Here is a 19,958-nt window from a genome sequence, read left to right as displayed (position 1 = left end):
GGTCATAACCAAAAAAGTGGAAACCGACTCCCTGCCCTGTATTTATTTCTATTAAGCCATTTTAAAATCATTATTCTTAATACCAAATAATTTTGTGAAGATATGTAAGATGAGTTTTATAGAAGTAGGTACTTTAAAACATCTAGCCAATTGACTTAATCTTTTGCCTTGGCTTTAGGGTAGAGCCTGGCCTAGAGGGGCCAACGATTATCCCCCGACATACACAAAAATTCTGGATATTTGTTTTCATGATCTAAATCTCCATGTAGAAACATCATAGTTCATAATGAAATATATTGATGCATACACAGGTTCATTCAACAAGCCAGCTGAACTACTGACTGTGCAGGTGGCACCTCTGGTACGGCAGAGTACTATGAGAGGAAATAGAATAAAGCCTAGGTAGGTCCCATCATAGCAAGAGATCTAGGCACCACCCCTCTCCCACTCCTGAGACCCTAGGATGAAGCGATTAAGATATCTATTTTAAAAAGTTAAAAGATGTTTAGGGGAAGAAGATGAGATAATGATTAATGTAAGCTAGGATATCCATGGAAGGCTTTTAGGGCAGTAGTATTTGAACTGATCTTAAAGAATGGGTAGGAATCTTACATGCACACGACTGTAGGGGAGTGATCATCTAAGTAGAAGGAACAGTGTGGCCATAGCATGAGATGGGGAGGGCATTGAGGTATTGACCCTAATTTGTGGCTAGCTCATATTATATCCCATGGGTGAGTGGGAAGGGGGAGGAAGCACAAAGGTCTATTCAGAAAGGGACTTCTCAAAGAGTTATACTTAAGTTTCTAGGGGGGAGTTCTCATATCTGAAAAAAACAAACAGTCCACCAAACAGGTAGGATTTTCATACTTTGAGTCTTCCTCATTTTAGGTATTTCCCTATAAAGAAGTCTCAAGCTCTTCCAGCTTGCCTAGATTCTAATCCTGGCTTTGTACTTGCTAACTCTGAGATCTTAGTCAACTGACCCAATGCTCCCTGAGCCTCTCTGCTTTCTTCTCTGCAGACCTCATCCAGGATGTGTGTGAGAATAAAAGTGACAAAAAGCCTGACAATTGCTAAGTATAGTATTTGGCACATAGTAATAGTTAAGTTCTTCCCTGTGACCTCAGCCTCCCAAGGGCACAGAGGTGGGTATAGCAACCCACATAACTGAATCACCTCTTCAGGCTTGGGTTTAATTGTTGACAAACGAAAGGGTCACGATAATTATGTGTAGGGTGATCAACTGTCCCTGTTTGTCTAGGACTGAGGAGTTACACAGGTCATGAGACTTTCATTACTAAAACTGGGACAGTCCCAGACAAATCAGGATGGTGGTTCACCCTACTTTTATTGGTTAAGAGTGACATGCTAGAACCACATCATCAAGGTTCAAATCGTAGTCTGCCATTACTTCAGCAAGTTATACAACACTCAGTGCTTCACTTTCCACATCTGTAAAATAAACACTAAAATAAGAATGCTAACCTCATGAAGTTGTTATGAAGGTTAAATTATATAATGTTAGCTATTATTAGTAATAGAAGATACCAAACTCTCTTTCTCTTTTCCCACCCAACTCTAACTTCCTTAGACAATTATTTTAAAATAGCTTGTTGAAAGGAATCACATTAATTTCTGCTTGTTTACTTACATACTTTCTATCTTAAGAAGAGATTTTATGTCGAATGAGACTCTTCTTTAGGTGTCCGTGGTACCCTGGGCTTGCCTTGTCCTCACACTTATTGCACGGTATTGCTTGGTCTTTTGCACCACAGGGGATCATGGAAAACTAGGAGAATTTGGGTGAAGGATGTGGTTTATTACACAGGTCCTTTCCACAACTCCTGCGGGGGGCAGTGTGGTGAGATGAGAAGAGCACAGGGTGGAGAGTCAGGACACAGGGCTCTGTCACAGGTTGCACCTTGGCCACGGCTTTCCCCTCTCCGGATCTCAGTTTCCTAATCCTTTAAATGAAGGGATTGTGTGGCATGATCCCCAGGGTCCTTTGAGTCTGAGTGGAAACATTGCACAGACACACTTTCTTCTTTTCTGTTCCTTTCTTTCCAGTTCAGAAAACGGGATGGAAGAAGCAGACAGCAGCCTTCTTGAATCTCCCAAGATGTCTCCCAATCCTAAGGAGCAGAATTCTGAAGCCTCACACAAAGGCTAGTGTAGCTCTGCTCCCTCTAATTATGGCCCATTAAGGCCCCAGATCCCTCCTGTCTGCAGCATGCGCTATTTAACATTCTCCTGGCGGTGCCTCCGCCAGGGACGCAAGCCATTGCACTCACTTCGGTTGATGTTTATGTTGAGAAAGTAGATAATCCGCACTGCAGTGACAAGTTGATTGAAGCAAGTAAAAACCGAATAGGGTTTAGAATTCTAATTGCTGACAGATTCATAATGGTGTGTGAGACTGGTGTCTGCCTGGCTGCCCTGCTGTTCAGAACAAAGTGTGAAGTTAAAGAGTATATTATTTCTGGTATGAGATTTCTCAACCCCGGAATTGTTTCTTTTTGGATTGGACGTGTAGGGGAGAAATAAAGCTTTCTAAAAATGATAAAGAAAAATATCCACAGCACTTAAAATAGAAGGAAAAAGGCAATCAGGTGGGGTTCTCTAGTGAAACGAGAATGTGGAGATGGGTGGAGGAGGGAGGACATCTGAGTTCGCGTTGAATGGTGACACTATTGAGACAAGTCACTTAACCTCTCCGACCTCTCTGTTAAATGGATGTGTTAGACTGAAATTGTTTACAATTTTGTTGTCTTAAAGCAATTTTCTACTAAATATTTCTAGGAAGGATAATATACAATCAGATAAAATCAGAATCGTTTTGATTGAAGGGTCCTAAACTCCTGGCACTAATAGAAGATATGTATTATCCATTGATATCTACCTGTATAGATGAGATTGTGCAAAGTACGGTGCAAGGATTCACAAATAAATTTCCAATATGGGCTGTCCCTCCTTTCTAATAGAAGGAGGGAAATGAGACTAGGGGATGGGAACAAAGTTTATTTCAACTGTATCTAAATAGTTTTATTCCTTATACAAAATTATTTGAAGTAAATATGACAAAATGAACAGCTGTCAATTATAAGTGGTGGGAAACATGGGTGTTATAATAGTGAAGCACTTTTTGTACTTCCCATGTTTCTCTAAATTAAAAATAAAGTTGCCTGAATATTTGTTGCACCTTCATATTCTAATATTTAGTGATTTTGTAAAACAGCCTCTTTGAGCCTCAGCTTTCTCATTCACAAGATAAGAGAGTAGGTCTAGGTGATCTCTGAGATCCTTTGAATTCCTAAATTCGATTTCTGGTAAGAAAATAATAATAAGATGGTTAATTGACAGAGCAGACAGAACCTATTATTTTAAACCAGTATTCTGGAAGATTGCTCTGGGGTGCTCTTGAAAAGAAATGTGGTGATGTTGTCTTCCTCCCAATTTCTGGTACTTCTTTATAGCCATATAATTCCCAAATGCTAATTTTAAAATCTAACATTTGAGAATCACCTCCAGTCTTTCTCTACCTTTGCAGAAATTATCACTATGATTAAGAGGAAAGTGGGATTACTTGAAAGGAAGAATGGGCTCCTGGAATGAAGTATGGTTTGGGAATCAGAAGATCTAGGATTTCAGTCCTGTCTGTGATAATCTCTACCTGGATGACTTTGGGAAATTCACTTTAACTTCTTAGGGCCCTTGGTTTCTTCATTTGTAAAGTTAATGAGTTAGACTAGGTAATCTGTAAATTCTCTGCCATAAGAAAATTAAAAACAGGAAATGTTTTACTTGATAATAAAACAACTCTGGGGAGAAAGATCAGAGACAAATAGCAACAGATCAAGAATGTCATCAGTAGATCTCATAGTGATTAGACTAGCTGTGGCCAGTCTTTATGTCACCTAGAAGCCAAAGATAATGCAGTTTCATTTCAAAGTGGAGTCGTTCTATCAGTCTTTTCTCTCTGGACTGTTACACCATCTTCTCTTTAGCATGTGCCTCATATACTGTTTTGATCTTGTGCTGTCTTGAGCACCTGTATCCTGAACATTATTTTTTCCTGATACTCTGATTGGTTTCCATGAATTGTATTTGTTTGTTTATTTATTTGATTGTTCGATTGACTGATTGATTTCGTAGCTCATGGTATTTGCCTGGTTTCTTAAAAACTTTGTTTTTGAAAGCATCTCTCAACTGTGGACTTTAGCTAACTTCTCACAAGTTTAGTGCTAAAAATTCTTTGGGATGGATAACATCAGGTTTATCATAAATAATGCTTTTACTCTCTCATCGATTGTTATTATTGACTGGAGTTAAAAATGGTGTTACTCCACTTAAAACAAAATATGGAATGTGTTTTTTCCAGAAATAAACTTTAAGTCTGTACTATAATTGTTATATTATTTTGTCTCTTCATATCCTAATGCTTTGTCACATCTGTATGACTGTTTTAGAGTTATCTTTTGAATTTATATTAGTCTTTCTCCAATAAGATGGTGAGAAACTTCAGGCACATTCTGAGCTAATAAACTAAGTTTCTAGATTAAAGCAAATATAGAGACAATGATTAAAGAGCTTCTACACTAGTAAAGTGAATGATAAGCACTCAGAGATTGTTCTTGGGAAAAGGATCCCTGTGGGCATATTTTAAAGTCCATTCAGTGGCCAGAGGTTGAAGAGGTGTTCTAGAAGAACATACTATAAATCACTTGCTCTTCAGATTTTTTTCCCCCCTAAGGAGAGAGAGATTGAAGCCATGACTCAAGCTTGCCAAGACTTTAAACCTTTGGTTCCAGGAAGTCTAAGAGTTCTGAAGCTGAGACCACTGAGTTATGTTCCTAGTATCAAAAGCCAACCGGACCTTGACACACCCCTGGCAACCTGAGGGCATTCAAATGGGATAGTTCTCTGTCCTTCTCTAGATGTTTTTTTGCCAACCATGACTTCCATGCTATATTACGGATCGTGGTGTGAACTCAGGAAAAGGTACCTGTTGGCCACTACAAATCCAGCAAGCACGATTCAGCCATTTTTAACACTGACTCCTTTTGTTAGCTTTTAACACCTCCCTTTACAGAGCTGTTGATTTTTCTTTAATGAAAGTCTCACCCTGATTAACTTAAAGTGTAATTGATAGAGAGAAAGCAGAGTCTGGATTACTGTCACAGTAGATGGACCAGAAAGAAGACAAAACCTGATGACAGTGATATGTTGGGGGGGAGTTCCAGTGATGTTGTATTTTCTGATCCACTGACAGTCACCACATGTTTATAGAAATCATCCTATCCTTGGATTTTCATCTGAAGCCTTGGGAAAAAAAGGACTGTGATGTTGAGGGGGAGGAGAAGAGATTTGGAATTATACATGAGAGAGAACACATGTCTTCGATAGCGTTGATTTCTTGGAACTCTGTTCTTGGCTTAAGAACAAGTAAGAGTCAAATGGCTATGCTGAACTCCTATTTTTCTAAAGTTGACATCTATGAGAAATAAAGTATCTTGATATTAGACGTGAGGAAGGAAATTAATAGCACATCCTTCTCATTTAAATACAAGAAAACATTCAGCAAGCACAAAGTCACTGAGAATCAGAGTTGGAAGTTGTATTTGACTTTTTCACTCCCGGGCCCATGCTCAACTCTGAGCTCTGCAGGCAGATGACTGGATTTAAATTTCAGCTCCTTTTCTTAAGAATTGTACATTCTTGGACATGCTGTTTAACCTGTGTCTCAGTTTCCTCATCTGTCAGAAATAATAATAATATCTATTTCATAAGCTTGTTGAAAGGATTAAATGGTATATTTCAGGTAAAATGCTTACCACAGTGCCAGGCACATGTTAACACAATATGCACTGGCTATTGTTACCGATATTATTATTGTTGTACCATGCAACTGAGGGCCTCGTGGGTCAAAATATACAGTCTCTGGAGAGGGAGGTGTTACTGTATGGTAACAAGAAAGAGGCAAATGTAATCCTATCACTCACTGTCATTAAGAAACTTTTGAGGCTCTGCATTGCCCTCAGATTAAGGTTGTGTTTCTTATCCTCAGGATAAAGTTCAAAAGACCCTTTCTGGTTGGCATCAGCAGATGTTCCCAGTTCCATTCTTTGCCTTTCTCCCTCCAATCTATCTGCCTACTGCTCCCCTTCCTGAGGTTTGAACAGCTCCGCCCTAGTTTTCTGAGCCACACATAATCTCCCTTGTCTACAGGGCTTCACACTTGTCCCTTTGTCCTGCCAAATGATCATCTGTAGCCTCTTTTAGGGGTTAATTCCATTTATGCTTCAAATTGCTTAGTACCTAGACTGCTGAAAATGATCTGTACTTATTTTTTTCATATCCCTTTGGATACATATTTGAGTTTTCTGTTTTCTTGTCTATCTATCTGGCTTGACTAGACTTAGGCCCTTAAGGTCAGGGACTATATTTTTATCACTGTTTAATCCCCAGCTTCTAGCATAATGTCTGCCATGTGGTAGCTGCTTAATACATATTTGTTGAATTGAGCAAATAATCTACAGGGTTCCTTTCTCCCTACACAAAGCATCTTGCAGCTTGAACATAATGAAAGCTTTTGTTGTACTCTTAGTTGCTGGTAAATGGGAGCTTACTGGTTGGTATCAAAATCACTGAGGCAGCAGTTTCCCAAGAGGGACCCATCAAAACCTCTGACTTCACATGAACAGGGTTTAGGGGAGAATGTTGCTTTGCCCTGAGAGAGGCCTGGAATATCAACAATTAGGCCATGGGAAACAGAGGAGAATGGTGATTAGGTCTCTGTGCTAAGCGAGGGACTCAAAAAAGTATGATTTCCATTGTCTCTCTAGGTAATCCTCCCTTACATTTTCTCATGATTGCCTGCAATAAGATTTCTTAATCATTTAAGGGGTTTAGAGTGTGATCCCTTGAATGTGTAATTATCTCCATTATTCAAAATAAAGAAGACGCGTGCCAGTCAGAAAAAAATAAAAATAAAAATGTAGCCTCCAGCACAAAACCAAGCTCGACTCTCTCCCCCACTCCGAGATTCTTATTTTCCCCCAGTGCCATGGCTCATATGAGAGTGTTCCACATCCATGTTTCTGTGGGCTTTTAAACTGCAGCAGCAATATAAGAATGAATGCAAAGACACACGGCATTCAGTTCAGACCAGAAGGTGGCATGGCCCCTTCACACAGTAGGGTATGTGTTGGGTCAAAGTGAATTTGCCACATGCACATTCATAATTAGTTTCTGTATTTGTTTTGTTTTTCTTCTCTTTGCCATAGGGAATATTATTCATTTATGCTCCTGAAACCCAGAAACAGTGGCTCTGGTTCTTATGTCCTGATCAATCCTGATCAATCAAAGGCAATGTGAAAAGACTGAGGAAGTCTTTTGATCCTACAGTGCCTGGGACTGCCGGGCCATGTAGTATAATGAGAAAAGATGACGCTGGGTGGGATTCAGATGACTGGATTCCAATGTTGCCTCTGCCGCATACCACCTGTATGAACTTGACATGTTACTTCTCCTTGGGTTTTATGTTTTTTTTTTTTTTTAATGTTTGTTTCTTTTTAAATTTTACTACTCCTTGGGTTTATATATATATATATATATATATATATATATATATATATATATATATATATATTGGTATATATATATATCTCCTCATGTAAACCAATTCCCTCTTTTAAAGATGGAGTAGTCAAATATATATATATATATATATATATATATATATATATATATATATATATATATATATATATACTTTTTTCTTTGTTTGTCAAATAGTACGTATTTCAGGCCTTGTGGGCCATCTGATCTATGCTGCACCCACTCTACCACTTAGCACAAAACCAAGCCACAGACAATAAGGGTGAGCATGAGCTCCAATGAAACTTCATTTGTGGGCACTAAAATTTGAATTTCATATAATTTGTACATGTCATGAAGTGTTAGTCTTTTTTTTTCTTCCAGCTTTTAAACAATTTAAAAACCATTAGCTCACAAGCCATACAAAGGCAGGCGACAGGACATATTTTGCTGATCCCTGATCTATACCTTAGTTCTCAAAGGTGGGTCTGTGAAAGTTCAAGGCAGAGGTGTGGTATAAATAATACACAGCAGCACCCTTTGGTTCGTTGATTTAATTTGCCTTTTGTCACAATGTTTAATTTACTTTGAAATTCAAATGTAATTACATGTGGGTATGTAATTTATTGTTGTTGTTGTTTATCAAAGGCAATGCGAAAAGACTGAGGAAGTCTTTTAATTTTGACTATCTTCTAAAGCCTTCACATTCACATTCTATGAGGCCCTGGAATGGATTGCAGCTTATCTTCAGTTTTTAGGATGATTCTGGGCCACTATGGACCAAGCAACATTTGTTAAATTTCATTTATTCATGGCCATGAGAGGGAGCTGAGGCATGAATGATACAAAAGAGTGGATAAAAAATCATTTGTACTGCAGTTGACTTGAAAATACATCATGGATATTTTTTTCTTCTGAAGATTTACCTTCCTAATCCCTTTTGCTGATATGAAAATGAATTTGCATTACCTAAGCTCACAGTGGATTATGGTAGAATTGGGAGGCAAAGGAAAGATGGGCTAGAAATGCAATAAAAGAAACACCCCAGGTTAAATCTTCCTCCTTGATGTCTCTTAACTCTCCTAGTCACTGCGATTTTTCTTTTTCACCGGTTTGTTCCTTATGCCTTTTCTTTGGAGTTGTAATGTGGTCTTTCCTGCTCTGACCTTTGCTTCATCCAAATCCTGAGATTCCCCTGACATTTCCCAGTGCCAACATACTGTCTAGCCCACCTGGGTTTGAGACTGAGTCCTAGAAAACACTATCTAATTTGAATAGTTTATCAATCTATAAGGAACTTGTTGGTAATGATGTATCAATTTCAATATTTTCATTTTTAAGTCAATTTTACAGTGGAGATCTGCCTTGGCTTATACGTGAGTAGAGATGGAAATGCCTTCTATTCTGGCATGAGCTTTTTCATAGCATCCCCATTTTTCACCTAGAAGGACATCAACACTTTCCAGTTTGGCAGAGCACTGTGACGTAGGAATGCATTCTGAACTTCTCTAGCTGTCCCCTTCCTCAGCATCCCAGGCCTGTTTGCATTCCTTCCTAGTGTTCATTTCTAGGAAGGCCTGCTGTCCATATGGGGACATGATTCTGCACAGGGCACTGTACTCAACTACCTGAGATCCTAGGAGCCAAATGGAGTTCTTGCAACTGGTGTATGAGGATCTTAAATCACCTGGACAGAAGATCAGTCAGACAGGAATAATTCCTGTGATTTCACCTTCGTGGGAAATTAATAACATTGGAATAAGGTCTCCTTCAGGGTCTTCTTAGTAGGTCGCTTAGGACCCTACAGTAGGAGTACTTGAACATTTAAATGCTGAGAACATGGGAATTCTAGATGATAAATGCTTTTTAACCCCTCCTTCCTGCAAGGAATTCAAACCATTTTATTTTATGGAAAGCTGAATAAGATTTAAAAATATTAATTGATGCGTTTGCTTCCTTCCAATTTCTTAGATCTTGGGGCTATTCTCTTTAGGCTCATAACTTCAGGATGAATTGTTACTGCAGAAGCTGAGATACAAGAAAGAAGGGAAGGCTCAGCTTTTTAGTTTCAAAATAGGCTTTTGGAAGCCAATGGCTGAGATGAAAATCTTGAGAGAAAATCTGTGGGACATGTAAAAGCATGGGTCCTTCCTTTAGAAATCAATCCTGAAGGTTCTGGCATAAATTGGTATTGGCATAGGAACAATAAGTATAGAGTGTTTTTCATATTGACCATGGTGAGATTAAAATCTGGAGATGGGAAAGAGAGGTGAACAAACCAGTGAGAAGCTGCAGAAGGTTTCTGAGTCCCTCCTCTTAGGGGTTAACTTGACAGAGTTGAGAGGTAAGTGATTAAGTATTAAACTTTCCCAAAATGAGGTGATCTGAGATCACAGCTGACCAGGTGCCTGCTTCCTGAATTGATTCAGGCAGATTCTAGTGTGCTTCATTCTGCACAAAGGAGCAGCACTGATTAAAGAGTGGTACTGCATCATGCCTGGGCAAAAAAGACAAAAAACATGCCTCAGAAGTGTCTGCAGCCTCAGAGTGTCATGGAAGGGATGCAGAAATTGTCCATACATCAACTCGGAGGGCTCAGACATAGCAGCTTGTGGACCTGAAAAAGCCTCATGGTCAGCAAAGGCAAGGTCAAAGCAGAACGTGATGTAGGACATATGGCATGAGACTTGTGAGATTTCAAATAGTGATTACTTACTGAGCGTTGACTGTGTGCCAGATACTGTTCTAGCAATTTGGAATACATTAATAAAAAAAAAATAAAAAAGCAGATAAAAATTCTTGCCTTCATGAAGCATTTTGGCGATAGGGAGCAGGACAGGAAAGGAAATAAACACAATAAAAGAATACTTAAGAAGAACCAGGGGAGCAAATAAAGTTAGGTGGAGAGTACTAGAGAGATGGTCAAATTTGAATATGGAAAGCAGGGAAGGTCCCAGTTAACAAAGACCAGAAGAGGGTCAGAAAGAGAACCATGGGGATACCTGGGAACAGCCAGTGCAAAAGCTGCGAGGCAGGAGTATGTTTCCAGTGTTTGAGGCCAAGGAGGGCAGTGTAGTACAGTGTCACGAGTTAGGAGTGCGTAGAGGAAGTCAGGGTCAGGCAGACCACATGCATTCAGATCCCAAAGAGCCATGCCCTTCACTATAAACTTTGACTGTTGCTTTCAGGCAGATAGGAAGCCTTTCACTGTTTTGTGCAGAGGAATGACATAGTCTAACTTAGATCACGTTAGCTGCTCTGAGTAAAACAGCTCGTAGGTGTCAGTGGGGAAGCAGAGATGTCAGTAAGGAAGCTATTGCAGTAATCCAGATGGGCACTACAGTGTAGGTTAATATAAGTGGTTGACCTCTGGACGTATGAGGAAGACAGAAGCACATTGTTTTATGATAGAATAAATGTTGGCTATGAGAAAAAAATAGAAAATGTCCAAGAGAAGTCCAAGTTTTTGGCCTGAGCAATTGGAAGGACAGAGTCGCCATTTCCTGAGTTTAGGAAGACTGAGAGGAGAAAGTTTGGGGTTATGGAATATCATTTATTGACCTGGAATATATTAAGGGTAGGATATCTTTTTACTTTCAGGAGGAGGTGGGATCTGGCATACAAGTGGAGGGGTTGGTGAGGAGAGAAGGCCACGGAGCACGTGAGCATTGATGTTTTTAGATAGAAATGCAAACAGTTTGCACTGATAAAGCTTCAGCCCGAGGTTTTCTGCACAAGTAACATGAGCCTTTTCAGAGCTTACATATACTCTTGTAAAGAAGACAGAAGGGAAATCATGAATTGGCAGAATTAAAATTTAAAGTGGCTAAGGTTACCCAGAATTGCAAAAATTAAGTATTCCTTTTGCTACCAGGCAGAATGGGGTTGGGGTGGGGGGGCTTCAATAAATACTATATACAAATCTATTACAATTTTCTTTGTATATCTGTGTTTTCTGTATTGGGAATATCATGTGTTCTACATATTTTAGTAGCATGGGTGAAGGAAGGAAAATAAAATGAGTGTGTGAGCTTAATGAGGGAATAAACTGAAAGGTAAATTTAAAAACAGTATGGAACATAATAAGATCAAGGAAAGAAATGTGGGGCTCAAGGCAACTGACAAAGGAGGTATTCAATGGTTCTGATCCAGGGACCAGACTTTTGAGTGACACTGCAAGTGACTTGCAGAAGACTTGATAGATTTGCCTTATCACCTTCACATATCTGAAGAGCTGGCCTGGGGGATGTGTTCTTTGGCTCTGATGGATAGACGAGGACTGACGTTATGGAAGCTCCAGGAAAAAAGAATCTCATAAGTTGAAATAGCCAGTGTTGTTCAGACGAGATGAGCTGCTCCTAGGACTTAGTGACAGTTCTCTGTTAAAGGAGTTTTCAAACAGAAATTCCACAGCCATTTGGCAGAGAACTATATAGGAAGGATTTAAGATCAAGTTCCCACCCAGACGTGAGATTCTGTTAGCCAATAATGGCACTGTGAAAATATCGACTGAGACAAATGCTATCTATAAAGGCTCAACAAGATAGGGGAGGACCAAAAATAAGAACAAAACTCATGAAGTCATTTTCTGTTTATACGCATTTGGCAAAGAATAATGACTGGCCACATAATCTAGCATAGACTTCCATTGGCTGATTTGATAAAAGATTTTAGGTTTATTTTAAACACAGAGACTTGAATATTGCCTAAATAAATATTGGATAATTTGGCAGGTAAGAGCAGTTTCAGAAGAGAGTTCTTATTCTCACTTTTTATAAACATGCACAAGAAAAAGGGGGGGGGGAAAGTTTCTAAAGGAGGTTTTAAAGGATCAGAAGCTGGGATTGAAGACCAGGCCACAAAGCTTCATTTTACTGCGGGGTGTCATTTTTCAAATGGTTCCTAATCACATTCCCAAGCCTGTCTGGAAGGGCCAAATTATTAGTGTTCTTAGCAAGGCAGTTAAGTGATTACTGTCTCATGCAAATGCACCTTGGTTTCAGCTGAGATCGACACAGCAAAATTATAGTCTCTGTGTCCTTAAATTGGCCTCCAATAGTTTTTGACAAACAAAAAGACTACAGTGATGCCACTAAGCCATGTGTAGAACTTAGAATCAGGATCTAATCTCAGTTGTATGCCATTCTCCTTTGAGTTTGCAACTCAGAGTTTAGAAGTTAGGCAATCATTTTTTTGGAAATTTAACCTTTCATATCCACTCACTCAGCAAATGCTGTTTTAGTTTATACCGTGTACCAGTTGCTGAGCTGGTCACTCTGGGTTTAGCAGTTAATGTGGGTATGGTCCTGGCCTCAAGGAGCTCTTAGTGGGAGAGAAAATGCAGGAAACCAATGAAAAGAGTGCTGTGCTCTGTGCTACAATAGAGATGTGAGAGGAAATGATAGAGTTGGAGACTTCAGAGAGCTGATGCAGGCCAGCTTTTTGAGGTAATGAGGAAGATCGTGTCCGGCAGAAAGAGTAATGTATATTAAGGTCTAGGAGCCATGGAGGGTTAGTGTCTCAGGCTGGCTGGAGGAAAAACTAGGTGGATGTAGGTGGTTGGGGGTTAGAGATGGGGCCACGCAGGTCAAATGGGGCCAGATCCTGAAGGACTTTGCATGCTAACCAAAAGAGCTGGAATTTTATTCTAAAAGTGATGGGAGACATTCTTATTTCACAGGGTTTTTGAAGACTCAATGAGATCATGCATGTGGAAATATTTCAGTGTCACAGGTGCTATGTAGAAAGAGGGAGTCCTTTTGGAGGCATTGTGTGGGTGTGAATGTGTGGTCAGCTATGCATTATGGATTCATTAATTGCCTCTCTTTGTTTTCCACATGTATCACCCATATTTTCACACTTTTTTCTTTTGCCTTTGCTTTGACTTCAGCTAGAAATGAGCTCACCCCCATACTCTCCTTATGGAAACCTGCTTATCCCTTAAAGTTCAAGTGAAATGACACTGATTTCATGAAGCTTTTTTGAAACAAGTGGACAAAATGAATTGTGTCTTCTCTGCATTGCCTCATCATCAGCTGCTCCTTGTATCTGTCTATATTTTATTTTGCCTGATACTAGAGTTCATTGTTTTATTTTTACCTATTCATTCTCTCTGTGCTTTCTGAGTGCAAAATGTGAATGTTGTTCATCTCTTGTGCTTAAGACAGGGTTTCTTCATTGCTTGCTAAATAAATGAATGAATTCATTTGTCAGTTGGTCCAGAACTAGCTATACTATGGCCAGCCAGAGAGCTAAGAGCTAAATGTTTCCAAGAAGGAGCTGGACACGAAGTAGTTAGGTTTTTCTGAAACAATTTTTATTTACTCATCGGTTTTCAGGTCACATGCTTCTCCATTCTGGCATGTCCAGAACATTTTTCTTGGATCCAGCTTTCTTTCTTCTCTTCATCACAAGAAAGAAGAGCCGAGTTGAAGCAGGTTGTGCAAAAACGGCCGATGACAAGATCTGGCCATACATATTGCAGACCAATATCTCCCTAATGTAAATTTCAAAATCAGGATCGTCCTCATGGTCTGGTGTACAAAGATTCCTTTCTGAACAACCATCTGCTTCCATTGTATTAAATAATAAAGCCACCCAGAATCTTCTGAGTTCTGTGCTCTCTGTCAGGAATATTCAGAGGACCCTGAAGCTCAAATGTGCAATCTTCAACCTCAGGCAGCTTCCCCACTTCATGGGCCTGAATATAAGCTTTTCTCATCTCTCCTCTGAACACTGTCTCAAAGAGGTTAACTCATTTATCCAAGATAACAGAGCTTCTTATAAGGACTTTTTAAAACCACCCCCCCCCCCAATCACCTGGAGCTTAAGTGAAGTTACCAGGTATTGACTGTAATTTTAGAATTTGAATCACAATCAGTTTCTCCTTTCTTCTTGTACAAGAGAGCTGAGAGAATATATCTGAACTTCTGAAAACAGATGCTGTAGAAGAAAGGTTTAAGTCAAGGGTTTAAGACAATAAAAGAAGGCATAGTTTCTGGTTTCCCTGTCACCTAAAGTCTTATTGGATCAGGCTGTGTTCCATCCCCGCTAGAGTATTAACTGCAAGCTTCTCGGAAAGCTATATCAATTTCAAGGTCACAGCCCTGGCCGTGCCTTTTTTTTTTTTTTTTTTTTTAATTTGAACTGTTGGGAGACAGAAGGTAGAGAAGAGGGTGGGGGTTATTTCAGGCCTTGCTTCTCTAAGCTTTCAATGTCTGAGCTCCAGGACAGCTCTTCCTGTTGTGAAACACTGGACCAGTTGTTGTGGTCTGAAGATAAACAACATTCCAGTAGTTCCCCTAGAGGCTGGCCGAGGCCTTGTGCTTTTTAACATTTCTCTGGCTCTACGATGATCCCGAAGCAGAGGGCTATTGAAGTACCTGCTGGAGCACACAGAACAGTAGTTTTGTGGTCTCTGTGCTCTCAAACTGGGTTACGGTCATGAGCCCTGGGTGACATCTGTATGCCTCTGCGTGGTCGTTAAAGTGATGAAATACTAGCATCTTTTGTGTAGCTTTGGACACCCAAGCTGTGCTGATTGAAGCTTGGTAAGAACAAGGGCGCTTTGCCCTGATGTGCAAAGCTTCTGTCTTCATTAAAGTTTGAGGCTGAATTAGGACTCAGTCAGGTTATGTAAGGGCAAGTTTGGAAACCAGATGCCAGCCGTTAACAAAATCAACCTGGACTTATCATGAAAGGGTTGGACCTAAGTTTGCTATACCCAATAGAACAAACATTTCAAATAAATTTCTCAAAGGTTCTTGGTTCTTATATAGGTAGGTGTGGCTTGAAAGGGCATAAAACCACAACAAATCAAAGAAGAGCTCAGACTTGCCTTTCACTCCATGACTGAGGATTTGAGTGATGATTCATGGACTGTGAATGTCGGCCCTGGTCCCTGGCGTAGGTCTACCTGCAAACACCAATAGGGCCAACAAATTCTCGCCATTCTCCATCACTTTGTACAGTTCATCAATTGCACTCATACCTCTTGCTATCATTGTTTTCCATACCACCTTGAAGGCATATAAAGGGGGTGTTAGTAACCTCATTTTAAAGATAAGAAACTGAGACACAGAGAGATGAAATGACTTCCCCAAAATCTTACAGCTGCCACCATTGTATAAGTAAAGCAATTTAAATTTTTGTTGGCATTAAGTATTATTTTACCTTTTGTGTGTGTGTGTGTATGTGTGTGTATATATATATAAATAATTACTAATTTATTATATTTAGGTTGGCTGTAGTAGGCAGACATCTGAAGTGGCCTGCAGTGATTCCTGCCTCCTATACTCTTCACACACACACACACACACACACACACACACACACACACATAATTGTTTTCAACTTTTTTGCTGTGGCAACAACTTTACTGGGTATTGTAGTACAGGATAGCTTGAACAAATATTCAGATTAAAATATTGAATGTGATATTTTCAATAAAAAACAAAAAAAATCATACATAGCAGAAAGTTGCAATGAAAAGTAACTCTTTGAATCATTAATCAATAAATACTATATTATAACCCACATCTTCTTAATAAAGCTTGTTGCCTGGCATGCTCAACTGTTAAACCAAAGACATAATGGTAACAAATTACAGGTACCTGAGAAAATAAATAATAATGATAAACAAATTTATGTAATCATCAAACTAAGTAGTCACATATTCCTAGGACATAAAAAATAGTTAAAGAGAACAATATCTATAATATGATGGCAGATTCACAGTCTATGGTGCATAGGTTGAAGAGGAGGTTAAAAAGAGAAATAAATGTAGTTGCATGTACAGTGCCAAATCATTTACAAAGTTGTTTAGCATAAACAATACCTTTTACAAAAATTCTATGATATAGTGAAGGAGGCAGGTGGAGACTATTATTTTCATTTTACAGGCATAAAAACTGAGGACCACAGATATTAAAAGTCTTGCTCAAGTTTGTATAAATAGAAAAAAGAAGAGATTGATAATCAGCTCTTGCATTTGTAGCTTTTCATACTGCTTATACATTTGTAGCTTAGCATTTTATGACACTATGCATGTTAAACTGCATGCATGTAATTTAAAAATGCATCATTAGAGTTTGGATAGCCAATAGACATGAACATATGGAAAAAAAGTAAAAGATAGACTCCAGATGTTTTAAAGCAGAAGTGGAGTAATTGCAAAATAATTTTACTTGCCATTAAAAATCAAATTAAATAGTAGTTGAATAATTAAAGAACTGTGTTTATATAAACCCTTATATAAATTTTTTTATGTTTGTTTTATTTTTAGGGAATAGAAGTCCAGCATCTGTAAAATTTTCTTATAAAAGGGGAACTTTTCTTATTATTGATTTAAAAATCAATGTCGGTTAAGGATTAAATTTAACATAATTTCTTATAATCTGTTCTTGAAATTTAATGTGTGATGTGGACGCATCAGACAACAAAGCATGCTTTGCCAAAAAGTGTGATGAGAACTCATTCAGCAGAGACAGATAGAGGGAGGGTTTGGCACTTGGTGATGGGGAACCAACAGGGATACCCGTCATGACCCTGTAAATGAGGAGGCTGTGATAAAGGAGAAACAGAAGAGCCCTGAATCCCCCCTTTAAACTGGTGGCCCAGGGCCAGTGGAATTAGCAGATGTCAGAGCTTAAAGATCCTCTGGGCCATTTATAGACAGAAAAACAAGAAGCCAAAGAAAGAGAGACACTTGCAGATTATCAGGAACAACAGCCACCTTCTGTGACTTCCACTCTTGTTTTCCCACTTTATGTTTAGAGGAATGACTAGGGCCTTACCGCCTGTTCCAATCCACAAGTGACTTCGTGGTGAGAGGAGAGAGCATTGGGTATTACACTATCAATTACACTACCACCAGGACCCTGGGGAATTACCCCCACCCCTTTTCCATCTTTCCCAGGGGCATGCTGCAGATTCTTCTGTAACCCTCTAGTCAGTGACTTGTACTGAGGCTTGATCATGACATCTCCATGGTCCTCGCCTTGGATAGCTTTGGGCCATCATTGTGACATAAGGGTAAATGCAATGCACTAGGGCTCAAACATCTGTTTCTGCACTTTGCACCTGTAAAACCCAAGTCCAGTTCCTTAACCTCACATGGCCTCATTTTTTCATTCCGTAGCCTTACAGGGGGTTTAATAGTTCCTACCATGACGCCTTCCCACATTTATGAGGGTTAAGTAAGATGGAAGGTATTGAGATTTATAAACCCTGAGAGACAATATAGGTATTAGTTGTCACCATCTGTTCCCACGAGGAGTAGGGAATAATGGTTAGAGGCTCAGAATCTACAGTGAAACCAGTCTTGCTTAAATGCTACTTTCGCCACTGACAAACCATTTGAATTCAGGCGTGTTCTAGAACCTCGCTAAGCCTCAATTTCGCCATTCTGAAGTGGCATTAGTAATATTTTCTACCTCCCCCAGTGGATTATTTTGATTGTTAAACTAGGCAGTGCCTAGTTCATGGTTGACACATAGTAAGCAATCAACACATTTTTCTGTTGTTATTATTCTACAAACTATGGCTGCTGTTATTCCCAAAGTCTGAAATTGCAGTCTTTCTAGAAGTCCACCCTAGAATTCCTTATACTGAAGTGATTGCCTGGGTATTCTTTTGAGCAAATCTTTAATTGTGTTTGGGAATTTCATTATTCTCAAATTTAAAATGCAGTTATTTTTATAGTGGGCAGTAGAAGTAAAAAAATCAAAAGGTTCCCCCCCCCTTAATGTTTTCTTCTGTATTGCCTCTACATTTTTCCAAGAAGATAATGACTCTTTGGAGAGAACAAAATTAATTGGAAAGATCACTGGACTGGGGGCTAGTCCTGGGTCTGCTCCTAAGTCATCTCATGACCTGTCACCTTACCTTTCTTTCCTGAGAATTCCAGTTTCCCTGTTGGCAAAATGAGAGGGTAAGACTAGATTCCCTTAACATAGTAAAACTGAATGGTAGTCATGGTAAAGCATCAACATAGTTTCTGACACAGAGTTAGTACTAAATAAATAGTTATTGTCTCCCACTCTCCTTTTTAAGGAATTTCTAGTTCTGACATTCTGTAATTTTAGAATTATGTCTTTTGGCAAAGTGAGACTAGACTTAAGCATGCTTAAGCATTTAATATAAGAACAGAAGCTAGTGGAAAGGGCCCAGGAAATTAGAAGTTTTCTTAGAAACTCTTTTCTAGTCTATCTCTAAATAGCTTTTTATGATAATAATTTTGTAGCTTCTTTCCAGTGGAGGCCATCACACAATTGGGTACAAAGCAATATGTACTTTCAGCCATGTACCCCAAAGTAGTGATGGGTATCTTGGTGGCATGTCATACAAAGGGAGCCACCAGAGTCCTTTGAGAACCAATGTTTATTAAGGGAGGACGAAGTGTACTGAGCCAGCCCTGCAAACCACACAGAGAATTGAACTTAGCACGGTCACCTAATTAATTTCTCTAATTGTCTCTACTAACCAGACAGCTTCACTGTCAGAGCTGAAAAAAGGAACTTCAGTATCCTCTCTAATCAAGCTCCTCATTTTGTAGAAGAGGACACTTGGGATGAAAGAACAAGAGTTACTGCCCAGGGTTCAGAGAACAGTAGAAGAGGAAGTACTGGAAGCTTAGTCTCTTGACTCCTACCCACTACATCACCAGCACCTAAAAGCAATGTCAAGGGATAGAGAATACATTTTTCTTCACGTTAAACTGAACTTCCTTCTGCCAAATTTTCCAAATCTACTCTAGACACTGATGTGCTCAAGTTCAGTAACTTAATGGAAAATGTGTTGTAGTCCTAAAAGGAGAAGCACTGCAGGAAGCTATTGAAAGTGGCCTTGAGAGTAAGGCTGCCGTCCTTGCACTGGGCCAATCTCTGGTCAGAGGTGTGTGTTGGACACCATTTACTAAATGGAATCTCAGTATGTAGATTTCAGGTTTTTGACCTGAGAGTTTAGTTGGTCTCTTGCCCCAGCTGTACAGTCTCTTTCCTCTGTTGTCCTGTGAGGACACTAGTGCTTGGTAATGTCAAGGCATGGGTCCTGCAGAAACCAGAGGGACCAAGGTATGAGGGCCAGTGGAGGTCTGTGGACTTGGGGGTGATGAAATTATGGAGAATCTGGCGGAAGCTGAGCAGTATCATGCACAGAGAGCAGAGGTCCCCAATCTTGAGCATGCATTGAAATCATCTGGAAGATTTATTAAAATACAGGCTTCAGGCCATACCCCCAGAATTTCTGATTTAGTAGGTCTGGAAATTATTCATTTCTAAACATTTCTTTAGAGATGCTGATGCTACTGGTCTGGGGCCACAAGCTGAGAGCCCCTGGCAGGCAGCATAGTGTTGATGCAC

Source organism: Rhinolophus hipposideros (assembly GCF_964194185.1).
Source record: "Rhinolophus hipposideros genome assembly, chromosome: 2".
NCBI classification, from domain to species: domain Eukaryota; kingdom Metazoa; phylum Chordata; class Mammalia; order Chiroptera; family Rhinolophidae; genus Rhinolophus; species Rhinolophus hipposideros.
The sequence above is the reverse complement of the archived record's forward strand: the minus strand, read 5'-3'. Positions refer to the sequence as shown.